Source organism: Pongo pygmaeus, chromosome 1 (assembly GCF_028885625.2).
Source record: "Pongo pygmaeus isolate AG05252 chromosome 1, NHGRI_mPonPyg2-v2.0_pri, whole genome shotgun sequence".
Lineage (NCBI taxonomy): Eukaryota > Metazoa > Chordata > Mammalia > Primates > Hominidae > Pongo > Pongo pygmaeus.
This window is the reverse complement of record NC_072373.2, coordinates 31,602,441-31,616,833: the sequence shown is the minus strand read 5'-3', so window position 1 is coordinate 31,616,833 and position 14,393 is coordinate 31,602,441. Positions and strand designations below refer to the sequence as shown.

At 36.5% G+C, this 14,393-nt stretch overlaps 1 protein-coding gene and 1 long non-coding RNA gene across 10 annotated transcripts in view; one reads left to right on the top strand and one right to left on the bottom strand.

Moving 5' to 3' along the window:
- The window catches only part of SPATA17 (spermatogenesis associated 17), a 233,311-nt gene that overhangs the window by 144,980 nt on the left and 73,938 nt on the right, over positions 1-14,393 (top strand). The gene's annotated exons all lie outside the window — the stretch shown is intronic.
- Positions 1-14,393, bottom strand: part of LOC129031715 (uncharacterized) — a 54,543-nt gene that overhangs the window by 6,936 nt on the left and 33,214 nt on the right. The gene's annotated exons all lie outside the window — the stretch shown is intronic.

Here is a 14,393-nt window from a genome sequence, read left to right as displayed (position 1 = left end):
GAAAGAAGTTAGCTTCTTTATGACTGAGGAAAATGACTGAAAAAGATGAAGAATGATTTAATAGCATATGTTATTTTAAATTATTTTATTAGCATCATGGATTTGGGTCTTAATTCAGACATCTTTCTCTCAGGCGCTTTCTCTCTCTTAAGACACTTTGTCACCAATAGAGTCATAGATAACTTATAAATAGACCATTTTAAATCTAAAATGGCTTTTTTATGATTGTCATTATTCTATAATGTATCACAATTATCTTTGCAATGTGTCTTATAATGTATCTTAATATTATTTATATGCTAAATAAGACATTATTACATTATAATACTAAATATTAATGATAATATTGGTATAATATAAATTATTATAAATTATTGTGTAATACAAAATATAACATAAAATTATAATCATTTATTGCATTTACGTAATACATGTGCTAATTATGTTACATAATAATTTATATAATAATTATAAAATATTTTAAAGGTGTGTTTTGATATAGAAGGAAATTAGAATTACCTCTTATCCATTGTAGTGGATTTTGGATTATTTTAACAGTTAGAAGATATATATACATGTACACATAAAATATGCTTTATTTGAATTATACATTTACACAAACATATCAAAGACAAAATTGGCAGGCATCTCAAGTAATTTTTATAAAGTTTTTCACTTTATAGCAATTACTTGAAGTGAAATAATTAGCTGTAGAGTGTTTAGCAGATTCTTTCAATAATTGATTGAGTTAACCCAACATATGATGAGTAAGAAAATAAGGAACTTTTTTTTCCAGTTAGTTTTGAGGAGGTAGATTCATTTTACCACACATATTATAGAAGATTAAAGCTTCTCAGACTTAGCCAAGCAAAATATAAAATTTAGTGATGATTATCTAAAGAGTTATATTACTCAGAATTCTTTTTCTGTTTCCAATGATGCAAAGGTTTACAAAATAGCATGACTAATTGCTCAAACAAATAATTGAGATGATTATTGATTATCTGATTGATATTTCTACAGAAATCATTGTATATTAAACATACTGTGATATCATTTCTTACTATTTTCCTTAGTAAGCCTAGAAAGATCAGCTATCAATGTTATCCCCAAAGAAAGTTGCTCGATTTGTATTTTCCATGGAATACTTGTACATATCTTCAACTTCCACAGTGTTGCTGATGACCCTTTGCTCTGAGGCTTTCAGAGATTGCAAAGTCTTTCTAAGATTTTCAACCAATCAGAAAAAAAACAAGTTGGAGATGCTAAAAAAAATTTCTTATAGATTCAAAGCTATCATATTTTTTTTGCAACTAGGCTAAGTAATTGGTCTTTAGCCTAAGGATAATTCCATTATTAGAATTGAAACACTGATTTTTTTTCATAGCTTCTTCTGAAACCATTTTGTTTTTTTGTATACTGGTTAATGCATTATTTTATCTTATATGGCAAAAGAAATGTTACAAATATAGGTTTTATATCATTGCAGATAATAATTCCATGAAGTATAGTCCTGTCACAAAGATTCATGGTTTGTTAATGCAGAGGGTCCTTTTACCACAAAACCAACTTTGCCTATAAGGAGTTAAAGGTAGTATATCAGGAACCTGCTATCTAGACCTAGAAAGGTAGAGTTTTTTATTTCTAATGTTAAGGACTCAAAGGGTAGCATTATATCTGAGAGTTTAATACATTTAGCTCTTTTGTTTTCATATCATTATGAAAATTGCAGCGTGTTATAGTAGAAGTAGTATGAACTTTGAAACTAGATCTATATGAACTCAAATCTTAGTTCCATTAAACAGCAGTATAATCTTGGTTAGTAATTTAGCCTACCTGAAACTCTATTTTCCTGTCTGTAAGATGAAGCAGAAATGTTACCTTAAGAGGTTGTAATGAGGATTGATAGAGAAAATGAGTATGAGTATAAAGTGTCAGGAACATAGTAAGGTCTTAATAAAAGAGAATTATTAACATGCTTTGTATTACTACAAATGTAATTCTGCATTTAAGACATCAAAAAGTTGTAAGAAATCACAGGTTCCAAAGATGGGTTGGATTTTATCCCCTAGCCTGGAGAACCAGAAGTTGAGGAGGACAATGAGCACAGCTCTGCCTACACCACAGCGTCCTAACCTCATTAAAGGCTTCTCTTTATGCATCTAAAAGACAAATTTTCTAAGTGTACTTGTTTGCTAGGGCTGCCATAGCAAAGTACCACAAACAGATGGCTTAAAAAAATAGAAATGTACTGTATCACAATTTTGGAGGCTAGAAGACCAAGATGGAGGTGTCAGCAGAGTTGGTTCCTTCTCTGTGAGAAAGAATCTCTTCATGCCTCTTCATTAACTTCTGGTGGTTTGCTGCTAATCTTTATGTTTTTCAGTTCCTAGAAGCATTCCTCTGATCTCTGCCTTCCTCACGTGGTGTTCTCCCAATGCCTATGTCTGTGTCCAAATTTTTCTTTGCTATAGGGACACCACACATATTAGAGTAGGTGCTTACCCTACTCCAGTATGACCTCATCTTCATTTGTTACATCTGCAGTGACCCTGTATTAGTCCGTTCTCACACTGCTATAAAGAGCTACCTGAGACTGGGTAATTTATGAAGAAAAGTGGTTTAATTGACTCACAGTTCCAAACGCTGTACAGGAAGCATGGCTAGGAGGCCTCAGGAAACTTACAATCATGGTGGAAGGGTGAAGAGGAAGCAAGCACATCTTCACCTGGTGGCAGGAGACAGAGAGCAAAGGGGGAAGTGCCACACTTTTAAACAACCAAATCTCGTGAGAACTCACTCACTATCATGAGAATGGCAAGGCAAAAATCCACCCCCATGATCCAGTCACCTCCCACCAGATCCCTCCACCAACAATGGGAATTATAACTCAACATGAGATCTGGGTGCAAACACAGAGTCAAACTATATCAGATCCTATTTCAAAATAAGGTAACATGTTGAGGTACTGGGTATTAGGAATTCAGCATATAAATTTTGAGAGAACACAATTCATAGCCTTGCATTCCTAGTTATTAGGAATGACAAAATGCTTCTTAATAATCACAGGCTGGTGGGTTATAGCTGTTAGTTAAATATCTTCTTTAAAATAAACATAGCAAATAGGACAATAATAATAAAGACATGGAAGATAGATTACAGAAGTTTTTTTGGAAGTCATTTTAAAGCTTTATTTGTTCTTGTTTTCAAAGGAACTCATTCAATTTTCTCAGGCCATCTCAAAGAAAATTATTTCCCTCACTCATATGTCTATCCTTACGAAGCCAGGAAGCCAAATAAGCAATTAATAAATAATTATGAAGGAACCTTTATATGGGAAGGTCTCATCTAGATATTGTGAGAAATAAAAAGGATTATGTATTGATTCAACAGATGTTTACATGTCAGGAATAGTTCCAAGCTCTAGGGACATAGTGGTGAATAAATCAGACATAGCCTCTACTCTCATGAAACTTATATAGCTGAAACCAACCAGGAAACCTAACAAAATTTTTAGTAACATTTACCAAGTACTTGATAAATGGTCAAGTGTCTGTAAGAGACAATGTATATATTTTTAAATGTCGAGTTTTCTCTGGTCTCTGATAATCTAGGAAAGCGTTCTTGACAGATAAGGAAGTGAGTTGGATCCTGCAAAAGATGATTGAGATTTTGATAGAGGAAAGAAGAAAGTAGATAAAAGTAGGCTGATGATATGAAAAGGAAAACGATGGTAGGAAAAGTTGACAGAACAATGACAAGACCAATTTGACAGGCTAATATTTATGTTAGAGAGCGGGAGAAAGAAAAATTGCAAAAAAGTTCAAGACGAAGGAGTTGGTGGTTTATCCTATAGGTAGTGGAAAATTATTTACTGTTTTTTTAGAGAAAGTGGATGGTATAAAAAGAATATAAATTTGATTGTGAGACAAATGTATTTGAGAAGATATGATAGATGCAGTGAAACCCATTAGGATAAATATTGCAGAAACTTTGGTAATAGGTAATGGGTTAGAACTAAAGTGATAGAAGGAGTCGATATTCTCTTTCTTCTTCTTCTTCTGTATAATCTTTGAATGGATGCTTCTACTTGAAAGATGTTAACTACCACCTCTATGCCAGTGATTTCCATTTTAAATCTGCACAATCTTGATCCTACATTTCAGGTTTACATTTTCAACTGCCATCTTTGTGTGTATCTCCACCAGATGTCCTAAACGCAGTGTATAACACACTTTCCTGCATCTTCTCTTGAGTGTGAATTGCATCACCAACTATCTCCCCAAGCTAGAGACTCGTGAGTTACCTTCTCCTCCAGCATCATCCATATCCTATCAGTCCTCAAGTCCTGTTTATTCTACCTTTTAAGTTTTTCTCAAATTCAGCCTCTCTTCCCCTTTATACTATCACTGTCTTAATTTAGGCACCTTAAAATTCCTTAACTTTAATTGCCATAAAATCCCTTCAACCTGGTCTACCTAGTCTTACTCTCACTCAGTGCATTTTACCACACAAGCACTAAAGAGATTCGATTATGCAATTATTATTCAGCTAAAATGCCTTTCAATGGCTTCTTATTGCCTCTAGGATAAAGTTTAATTTCTTATTGCAAGACACAGTTTTCAGGATCTGATCCAAGCTTATTTCTCTAACTAATCTTTGTCATATTCTGTAAAGAACTTTGAGCTCCAGAGATACTGAGCTGTTTTCATTCTTCTGTATGTCCCTGGTTCTCTCTTGTTTCTGTTAGAAATTTTCTACTTCCTTTGATTTATGAATCTCCTCAAATCCATTTAAAAAAATAAGGAAGAATTTTTGTTTGCCTTTTAAAACATTAAAACTACAACACATATTTATTGTAAAAACCTTAAACACTATTCACTGATTCTCAGTTATGTTTTCCAGAGGTATCTATTGTCAACCCTTTCTTGTGTATCTGTCCAGGAATTTTTGGTTACAAGTGCAATTATATGTATATTTATTATTTCTTTATTAAAATAAGACAGACTGTTATATATACTGTACTTCTTATTTATGGGATATGGTGATCACAGAGAATTTTAGGCTTTAAAATTTCAGAGGGGAACATTTCAAGGAATATTTCCAAACATGAAATGGGACCATGAAAGTTGCTTAGATGAAATGGGGAAAAAAGTTATTAACAGGTTGAGGAAATGGGAGGCCATAATGGTACCAGAGCTATTCAATGTTTAATTTACCCATCAAGACAGCAGAAATGGAGTGGAGTGGACAATCATAAATCAGATGATATAGGCTATGATATGGGCTTCACTAAGGTCTTATGAGAGGTGTAAAATTCCTATACATTGATATCTTCTGTTAATTGTAAACATTCTGGCTTAATACAGGAGACTATAATTATATCCAAAATACAATGGATTTAGGATATTGCAATAGAAATGAGAACCAATTAGTTTCAATTAATTTTCTGTTAGGCATAATAATGCTTCCCCAATCCCTATTGCCCTGCCAAAGAGTCTACATGTCCTAATCCTAGGAGCCTGTGAATGTTACCTTATATAATAAAAAGGTCTTTGCAGATTTGATTAAATTAGGGACTTTTAGGTGGGGAGATTATCCTGGATTATCAGAGTGGGTCCAGTTTTGTAATTCAAAGGTCCTTAAAAATGGAAGAGGGAGGCAGAAAGAAATTTGACTACATGAAAGGAGGTCAGAGTGATGCAACGTGAGGAGGGTTCAATTTACCTTTGCTAGCTTTAAAGATGGGGCATGAGCACCACGTCAAGGAATGTAGGCTGCCTCTAGAAGTCACAAAAGGAGCGAAAATTGATTCTCTTCTAGATCCTCTAGAAGGAACGCAGTCCTGCCAATACCTTGATTTTAGCCCAGTAAGACCTATTTTGCACTTCTGACCTCAAGAATGATAAGTTAATAGTATTGTTTAAGCCACCAATTTTGTGGTGATTTGTTATAACAGCAAAAGAAAATAAATGCAAGTGTTCTTCCTAACGGTTTCCAAATCAAGAAGCTACCTTGCTAGGTCAGACTTTGGTGTTTAGATTAATTATAATCCTGAGCTAAATTTGAAGGAACTCCTTAAACCCCTAAGGATTCAAGAGTCTTCCACAAGTTTAAGGTATAGACATTGAGGATTTAAAAAATGTAACAGTGACTGGAGTTTCCCTATGAAGAGGAGTTCATGATTAATGCATATTGTAGCTATATTTTAACTTATATAGGCTTTCATTTAAGAAACTGTGTATAGACAGCTCAACAGCTGTCTCTACATCTTTTAGAAAAATAAAAAGGTATTAATTTACTGATAGTTATTCAGAGTAGGTGAAATGAGAGACATCCCATAAACATTTAGTAGCATAGCAGAACTAATAACTCTATTTCTGGAGCTCCTCCACTTGCTGGAACTAATAGCTATGAATCTAATGTGCCTTCATTTCTCTCAAATTTGCAACCTAGCTTAGATAGGGGCCTTGGTAAATATTGGATTTGGTAATATTATAAAACCAAAATGGGGTCCATTCACCCACCACAGTAAAACTCAGAGGTTTTTGCAGTGACAGACAGGAAGGTGTTTATTGCAGGGCGCCAAGCAAAAAGATTCAAGGAAGCTCATGCTTAAGACCCAACCTCCCCCGTGGCCTGCAGGTAAGAGTTTTTAAAGGCAGGAGCAAATTTCAGGAAAGCAGAAGCTACAGGCAAAATCATAAATCAATACATGGAGGTCACACATTAGTTTTGGCCTAAAAGGGTGAGATATCTTGAAGCAGGAGCTTACAGATGGTAGGTAGATTTAAAGATCTTCTGATTGGCAATTGGCTAAGAAAGAGAAACTCTCTTTTTAAATATTTGGGATCATGGCTGGGTGTGGTGGCTCACACCTGTAATCCCAGCACTTTGGGAGGCTGAGCCACGTGGATCACTTGAGGTCAGGAGTTTGAGACCAGCCAGGCCAACATGGTGAAAGCCCATCTCTACTAAAAATACAAAAAAATTAGCCAAGTGTGGTGGTGGGCACCTGTAGTCCCAGCTACTCGGGAGGCTGAGGCACAAGAATCGCTTGAACCTGAGAGGCGGAGGTGGCAGTGAGCCAAGATCCCACCACTGCACTCCAGCCTGCGTGACAGAGTGAAACACTGTCTCAAAATTTAAAAAAGTAAAATTGGAGGTGAATACAAAAATGTTAACTGGTTAGGGAGAATGACTTCCCCCAAGCCCCTTACGAAGGAACTTACAACAAAGGGTGATAGTTAAAGTTTAGTCTTCACTTCCCCCTTATCTGGGGTCTAAGTGCCAACAGATCCATTCAGTGAGAGTCTGAGCCCATGAAAGACAACTCAGGGACCTATGGTAAGATGTTATCTTTAATTCCTACAGGGAAAGCAAATAGCTCTAGAACAAGTTACTTATTTACTTCTGGGGCTGGCATTTCCCTTGAAGGGACTCAGGATTTTCCTTTATTTCTGTGCTTGGTGTGCACAGACCCCTAAAAAAGGGGGAACCATGCTCTGTTGTAGTAAACATCAGTAAAAAGTGAGTAAATTACTCACTTTTATTTTATTTATTTATTTATTTTTTATTTTTTTTTGAGACGGAGTCTTGCTCTGTCGCCCAGGCTGGAGTGCAGTGGCTCGATCTCGGCTCACTGCAAGCTCTGCCTCCCGGGTTCACGCCATTCTCCTGCCTCAGCCTCCCGAGTAGCTGGGTCTACAGGCGCCCACCACCACGCCAGCTAATTTTTTGTATTTTTAGTAGAGACGGGGTTTCACTGTGGTCTCAATCTCCTGACTTCGAGATCCGCCTGTCTTGGCTTCCCAAAGTGCTGGGATTACAGGCGTGAGCCACCACGCCTGGCCAAATTACTCACTTTTAAAACTTTAAATAGAATTTCTAATTAAGTATCATTTCATAGTCATTACTATAAGAAAAATGTTGTGGGAAAGGTTAAGAAACAAGATCTAAATAACAATTTTTAGAAAGGACATTTTACAATGTGGTATATACGGGTGAGCACTGGTTCTATTTATCATTAAAGAATAGTGAAAAGAAAATTTAACATATCTCAAAACTTTTTTGACTTGTGTAGTTTTTTCAGACACTTTAGACCTTTAAAATTTGCATATTTTCTGAACTATTACTATTATGATAAACAGAGATTATCATATATTTTCAGATAATGTTTTCTTAACAATTCAACTTTTATTTGTAACTCTTCCACTTATTTTAATTACTAGCACAGTGTGCAACATTTATTAATCAGCAGAGCCTTTTTAAGTTAAAATACTAAATTAGCTAACCCCATTAACACAGAATACTCCAAACAAGCAGTAATAAGAGAGGCAGTTACTGTGCAAATCGTATTATACATGCGGGTGCTCTAGGGCACAGTTAAGCATGATTACCCTCTTTTGATCCAGTATTCCTCTGCCTCTCCCAGCTAATTTCCAGTGGAAATTTACAAAGTGCTGCCTTCATTTTTCCAGCTTAATTTTTCTAATGAAGTTCTGGTACTTTATAACACTGGGGATATAGATAATAAGCCTGTGTATAATTAAGAAGTTCTAGAATTTGTCTACAAAAGAGCTCTGTATTACTTTGGCTATATAGTGAGAACTGTGCTTTTTGTCCACTGTTTCTCTGAAAGAAAAAAAAGTTTATTTTAAGTAAATGACCACAGAATACTAGAATTCTATTCTTACAGACACCTGCGTCTAAAAAAACTTAAGATTTTAAAAATATATAATTTGATAATTTGGAATGCTTTCAGTGATATGCTTGAGAATATGTACTTTTAGTATATATAATCAGACAAGTCATAAAAAGACACTTTTAATATTTGGACTTTATGCTGTAGAGGCATTCACAAGACCAGCACAGTGTTTTAGGCCCTGAGTGAAAGATCAGATAGCTTGCAGTTATCACTCTGTTAGCTACGGAGATGTTTTAGAAATGGGAGTCAATGGGGACAGAGGCCAGAGTCACTGGGGCCACAGTCCAGGTCAGAGATGAAGAGGACTTGCCATAGAACTGAGACGTTGGTAATGGAGGGTAGAGAAAGGTTGAGAAGCTGCTTTATAGGTAGGATCCTGTAACTAGGCGTGTCCAGTTTTTTGGCTTCCCTGGGCCACACTGGAAGAAGAAGAAAGAATTGTCTTGGGCCACACATAAAATACACTAATGATAGCTGGAACTTAAAAAAAAATCACAACAAATAATTTTATAATGTTTGAAGAAAGTTTACAAGTTTGTGTTGGGCTGCATGTGGCCTGTGGGGCATGGGTTAGACAAGTTTGCCATAAACCCTAAATCAGATTTAGGGGTGAGCCTGATATGGTCTGGATGGTGTGGTCAGAGGCACAGATGCATTTAGGATCACTGTCTCAGAGCTTTCTTACTCACAAAGAACAAAGATCCATTCAAGGAAACTCAAGAAACTAAAGGGATGTTTAAAAGATATACTGAGGAATTTTATAGAGATATAAAGACCCAAAGAAAAACTGGACTAAGACGAGTGGGGAGCTGTAGGGACATGGCATTCTTCTTCTAGTGGCATCTCTGCTTTCCTCTGCACGTCTGCTTCTTTCTACTGACTAGCTTAACTGATGACTCGTAAATCATAAATTTTCTTTCCCATAAATCTTTAGCTTTCACTTAGTTACCACCCAGGCCTAATTCAATATAACCTTCTAGCTCTAGAACCCACAGCTACTTCTGTTTTTCAGTTCAAATTTCTGAGAGAGAATCTATTTTGCTCGATTTATGTTAACAAATTGGCTCACATATGCCATAGGCTTGGAACAAAACAGACAATAAATAACGGTTAAGTTAAAGGTCTATTAATGTACTAATAGACCATGACTGTGGTCTCGGGGAGGGGTGTCACATTATATCAAATACAGTTTTTTTGTGTGTGAGTAGAGCCACAGGCAAGAATCTCCTCAGATTGAGGAGAGGAGAGGCAGGAACGTCCTCTCATGCCCTGAACTGATGGCTTCTGACTTAGGTGACTGGCTAGAGGATGATGTTCTGACTTATCTAAGAAAAAATATATAAGAAGCATTGCAAATTTGATAGCGTGGAGGATTTGGATATGAGTTTAATTTGGAGGCAGCTCTATTTGAGGTTCCTCTAGTGTATCAAGGTAAATATCCATAGTGAACATTTGAAAATACTGTTCTTCAGTTAAAGAAAGATATTGTGTATTGAGATAAAGATTTAGAAATCATCAGTTTAGAGGTGATAGTTAAAACCTTGGTGGTGGAATAATCCCTCAGGAGAAACTATATAGAGAGAAGATTACAGATTTCTAGGAATTGCTTTAATGTTAGGGCAGTGGGTTTTTTTGTTGTTGTTGTTGTTTTTTTTTGAGACGGAGTCTTGTTCTGTTGCCCAGGTTGGAGTGCAGTGGCAGGATCTTGGCTCATTGCAAGCTCCGCCTCCTGGGTTCACGCCATTCTCCTGCCTCAGCCTCCCGAGTAGATAGGACTAAAGGCACCCACCACCACGCCCGGCTAATTTTTTGTACTTTTAGTAGAGACGGGGTTTCATCGTGTTAGCCAGGATGGGCTCGATCTCCTGACCTCGTGATCTGCCCGCCTCAGCCTTCCAAAGTGCTGGGATTACAGGCGTGAGCCACCACGCCCGGCAGGGCAGTGGTTTTTAGTCAGGATTGCTTAACTGCATCACCTTGAGGTTTAAAATGATATGCATATGCGTTCCCAAGTCTCAATCACAGATAGTTTGGTTAAGTAGGCATATATATTTGCAAAATATGCCCAGGTAATTCAAATGCACAGTTCTGGTTAAGAGTCATTACTTTCAGATATTGGCAGAATATGACGAGTCAGTCAAGAAACAGAGACAGCAAGAAAGACAACCAGGAGCGATTGTGCAAATCAAAGAGGACTGGCTACAAGAAGTGGATAAACAGCTTGATGCAAGTTCAAATTCAGTGAAAACTAAAAAGGAGGCCGGGCGCGGTGGCTCACGCCTGTAATCCCAGCACTTTGGGAGGCCGAGGCAGGTGGATCACGAGGTCAGGAGATCGAGACCATCCTGGCTATCACGGTGAAACCCCATCTCTACTAAAAAACGCAAAAAATTAGCCTGGTGTGGTGGCGGGTGCCTGTAGTCCCAGCTACTCTGGAGGCTGAGGCAAGAGAATGGGGTGAACCTGGAAGGCAGAGCTTGCAGTGAGCCAAGATGGCGCCACTGCACTCCAGCCTGAGTAACAGAGTGAGACTCTGTTGCAAAAAAAATAAATAAAAAGAAAGAAAACTAAAAAGGATATCTAGGATATGGCTATTGGGGAGTCATTCATTAGTAGATTTTACTTTCCCCTGTATCACCTAGTTGTTACTTCTCCTGTATTTTCTTTGGGAATTAACATCACATTAAGCCCTCTATATATTGTAGAATCTATAGTCTTCTGTTTAAAAATCATTGTGTTACATCTTTGGTACATTCACAGTTTATTAAGAATAACTAATGGTGATTTGGTGATCTCATACAAAAGCTTGCACAGTAATTTAAGATATAATTTATCTTGTCAGGGACCTTAAAATCATTGACGGAGCTACTTTAAAATTCTAAACTAGAGATTGCAAACTAGTAGCTCGTGAGCTGCATATGGCCTCCCCGGGGGTGTTGTATTTGGATCCCACAATATTCTAAAAATTAGATAAATTGAAAAGTAATTAAAAATGGCAATTAAATTATTTAAAACTCCAGATTTTACTGCTTATAGCAAAAATCAGGAGATCTAGAAGGAGCAGGCTCACAGTCTGACATGGCAACAATTGATTAAAACTTGGACTCTTTGGTTTACATCTGACTCATATATGTTACCTGCCTGGTCCTTTAACAGAAAAATAAGAGAGCCTTGTTCTGGATGATAAGCTTCTCAACAACAGAGCCCCTGACTTATGCACTACACTTAGCACAATAGTTGACAAACAGTAAGTGCTAAGAGGTTTTTTACGATTGAATTTTGACTCTTGAGCTTGAACTAGATTTTGCTTGTTTTAGCCTAACATATCAGATCACAAAAATCATTCTCACTAAAAACAAGTCAAGCCAAAAAATGAGGTCAATTATGATTCCTCTTTGATGTTTATTAATACTACACTAACAGTCTCAGTAATAGGCTTATATTTTCTTTTGTTGTTCTTACTATGAACATGATTTTCCAAATTATGTCTCTTAAAAAACTAGTCTTAAGACTAATGTTAATGAGTTTCTTTCAAATAAATTTGGGGAAAAATTACATTGAAAACACTTAAATGGATTTTTGGCACTTACAGGGCTTCTCAGTCTTAAATATACTTTTATTTGATGTGACTATCAAAGAGGGGAAATAATACCGTATATAGCATTTTGCAAGTGTATTCACTCAACAAATATTATTGCATGCTGACTATATGCCAGGCACTACATTAGGCATTGAGAACATAGCAGTGAACAAGACAGACAAAAGTCTCTTTTTTTTTTTTTTGAGATGGAGTCTTGCTCTGTCGCCCAGGCTAGAGTGCAGTGGTGTGATCTCGGCTCACTGCAAACTCCACCTCTGGGTTCAATTGATTCTCCTGCCTCAGTCTCTCAAGTAGCTGGGACCCACCACTACACCTGGCTAATTTTTGTATTTTTAGTAGAGACAGGGTTTCACCATGTTGGCCAGGCTGGTCTCGCACTCCTGACCTTAGGTGATCCACCCACCTTGGCCTCCCAAAGTGCTGGGATTACAGACATGAGCCACCGCCCCCAGTGACAAAAGTCTGTTGACCTCATGGAGCAAATGGCCTAGTTGGCCATGAGTCCCCTCATCTCATCTCTAGACCGTAGTTTGGAATATGGTGCTCTGGATATAGTTGGATGTATTTCTTGCCACCTTTTATTTATTTATTTATTTATTTTGAGACAGGGTCTCAGTCTGTCACCCAGGCTGGAGTGCAGTGGCATGATCATGACTCAGGGCAGCTTTGACCTCCAGGCTCAGGTGATCCTCCCACCTCAGCCTCTCTAGTAGCTGAGACTACACCTCACCACCACGCCCAGCAAATTTTTGTATTTTTTGTAGAGATGGGGTTTCACCACGTTGCCAAAGCTGGTCTCAAACTCCTGGGCTCAAGTGATCCACCCACCTTGGCCTCCCAAAGTGCTAAGATTACAGGCGTGAGAAGTTTATGTTCTTTAAGTGATTTATATAAGTCCTTAAAATATCTAAGTTCATCATTTTTAGCCATTTTTTGAAACTTTGTTAGTTTAAAACATTTGATGTAAATGGCCTAAAAGAAGAGCCTATGTGAATGCTATTTAGCTGAGGCCTTTAACTTCAGTATCTTTTATCAGAGATTTTAAAAAATATTTTTCACAATCAGAAGAAAATAAAGTGAACTCTGCAAAATATATATCAGAAATTTGTTGCACAGATGTAATGAAATTACTGAGCCAAGATGATTTGACATTGTTAATAATAATAATAATAATAAATCCAGGGAAATGTATTCCTCTTAAGCTAAGAAAAATGTAAGGAAAGGGGAAAAATATCTTTCCAGTTAAATTTAGAAGCTTGCAATATAAGCTTACTGTTTAGTTGAACAGATAGTCTTGCCACTTGCATTCTTTATATTTAAACATTACATTTCTGTCTCCACCCTGGGGGGGAGATATTGCTGCCTAAATAGTTCATGAGTTTTCAATTTATACTATGAATTCTACTCTAAGTATAAAATACTGTATTATGCGCTTATAGCTATGATTTGTCCTCAACCATAAAGGAAGTCTGTCTAATTTCTATTCCAGATTGTTGCTCATTTTATTAATATCTTCAACAAAAACTCCACTAATCTATGTTTTGAAATCTTTCTGTTCATACTAATGAGCTATATATTAGGTTTACCTGGACATTTAGGTGGTTAATACATACAGTAAAGATGCTTTTTATTTTTCATATTGAAGGTAATGAAAAATAGACTGTTATTTATTTGCTGACCTTTTACTAAAACTCAAACTATTCTGTATCATAAAGGACAAATATTCAACATCTTATGGCCCAAAAAGGGCCCATTAAAAAAATGGGCCATAAAAAGGTTTGTTTTTTTAGAAGGGGCAAAATTATTCATTATTAATTATACTTACTACAATTGTAAAACATGTCTCATCCTATTTCAAATATTGTTGCCAAATAATTTGTATATTTCCAATTACATGTTCTTTCAAAATGCTTTGCCTTAAAAAAGCTTATGATTGGTTTATGAGAACCGGGTCATCTGATAATGAGATCAGGCATGAACTGGTTATAACTCAGCCCCTCAGCCCTCAAAACATTAAATTTACTATTTTCTTTCTTTATTTTTTTGAGATGGAGTCTCACTCTGTTGCCCAGGCTGGAGTGCAGT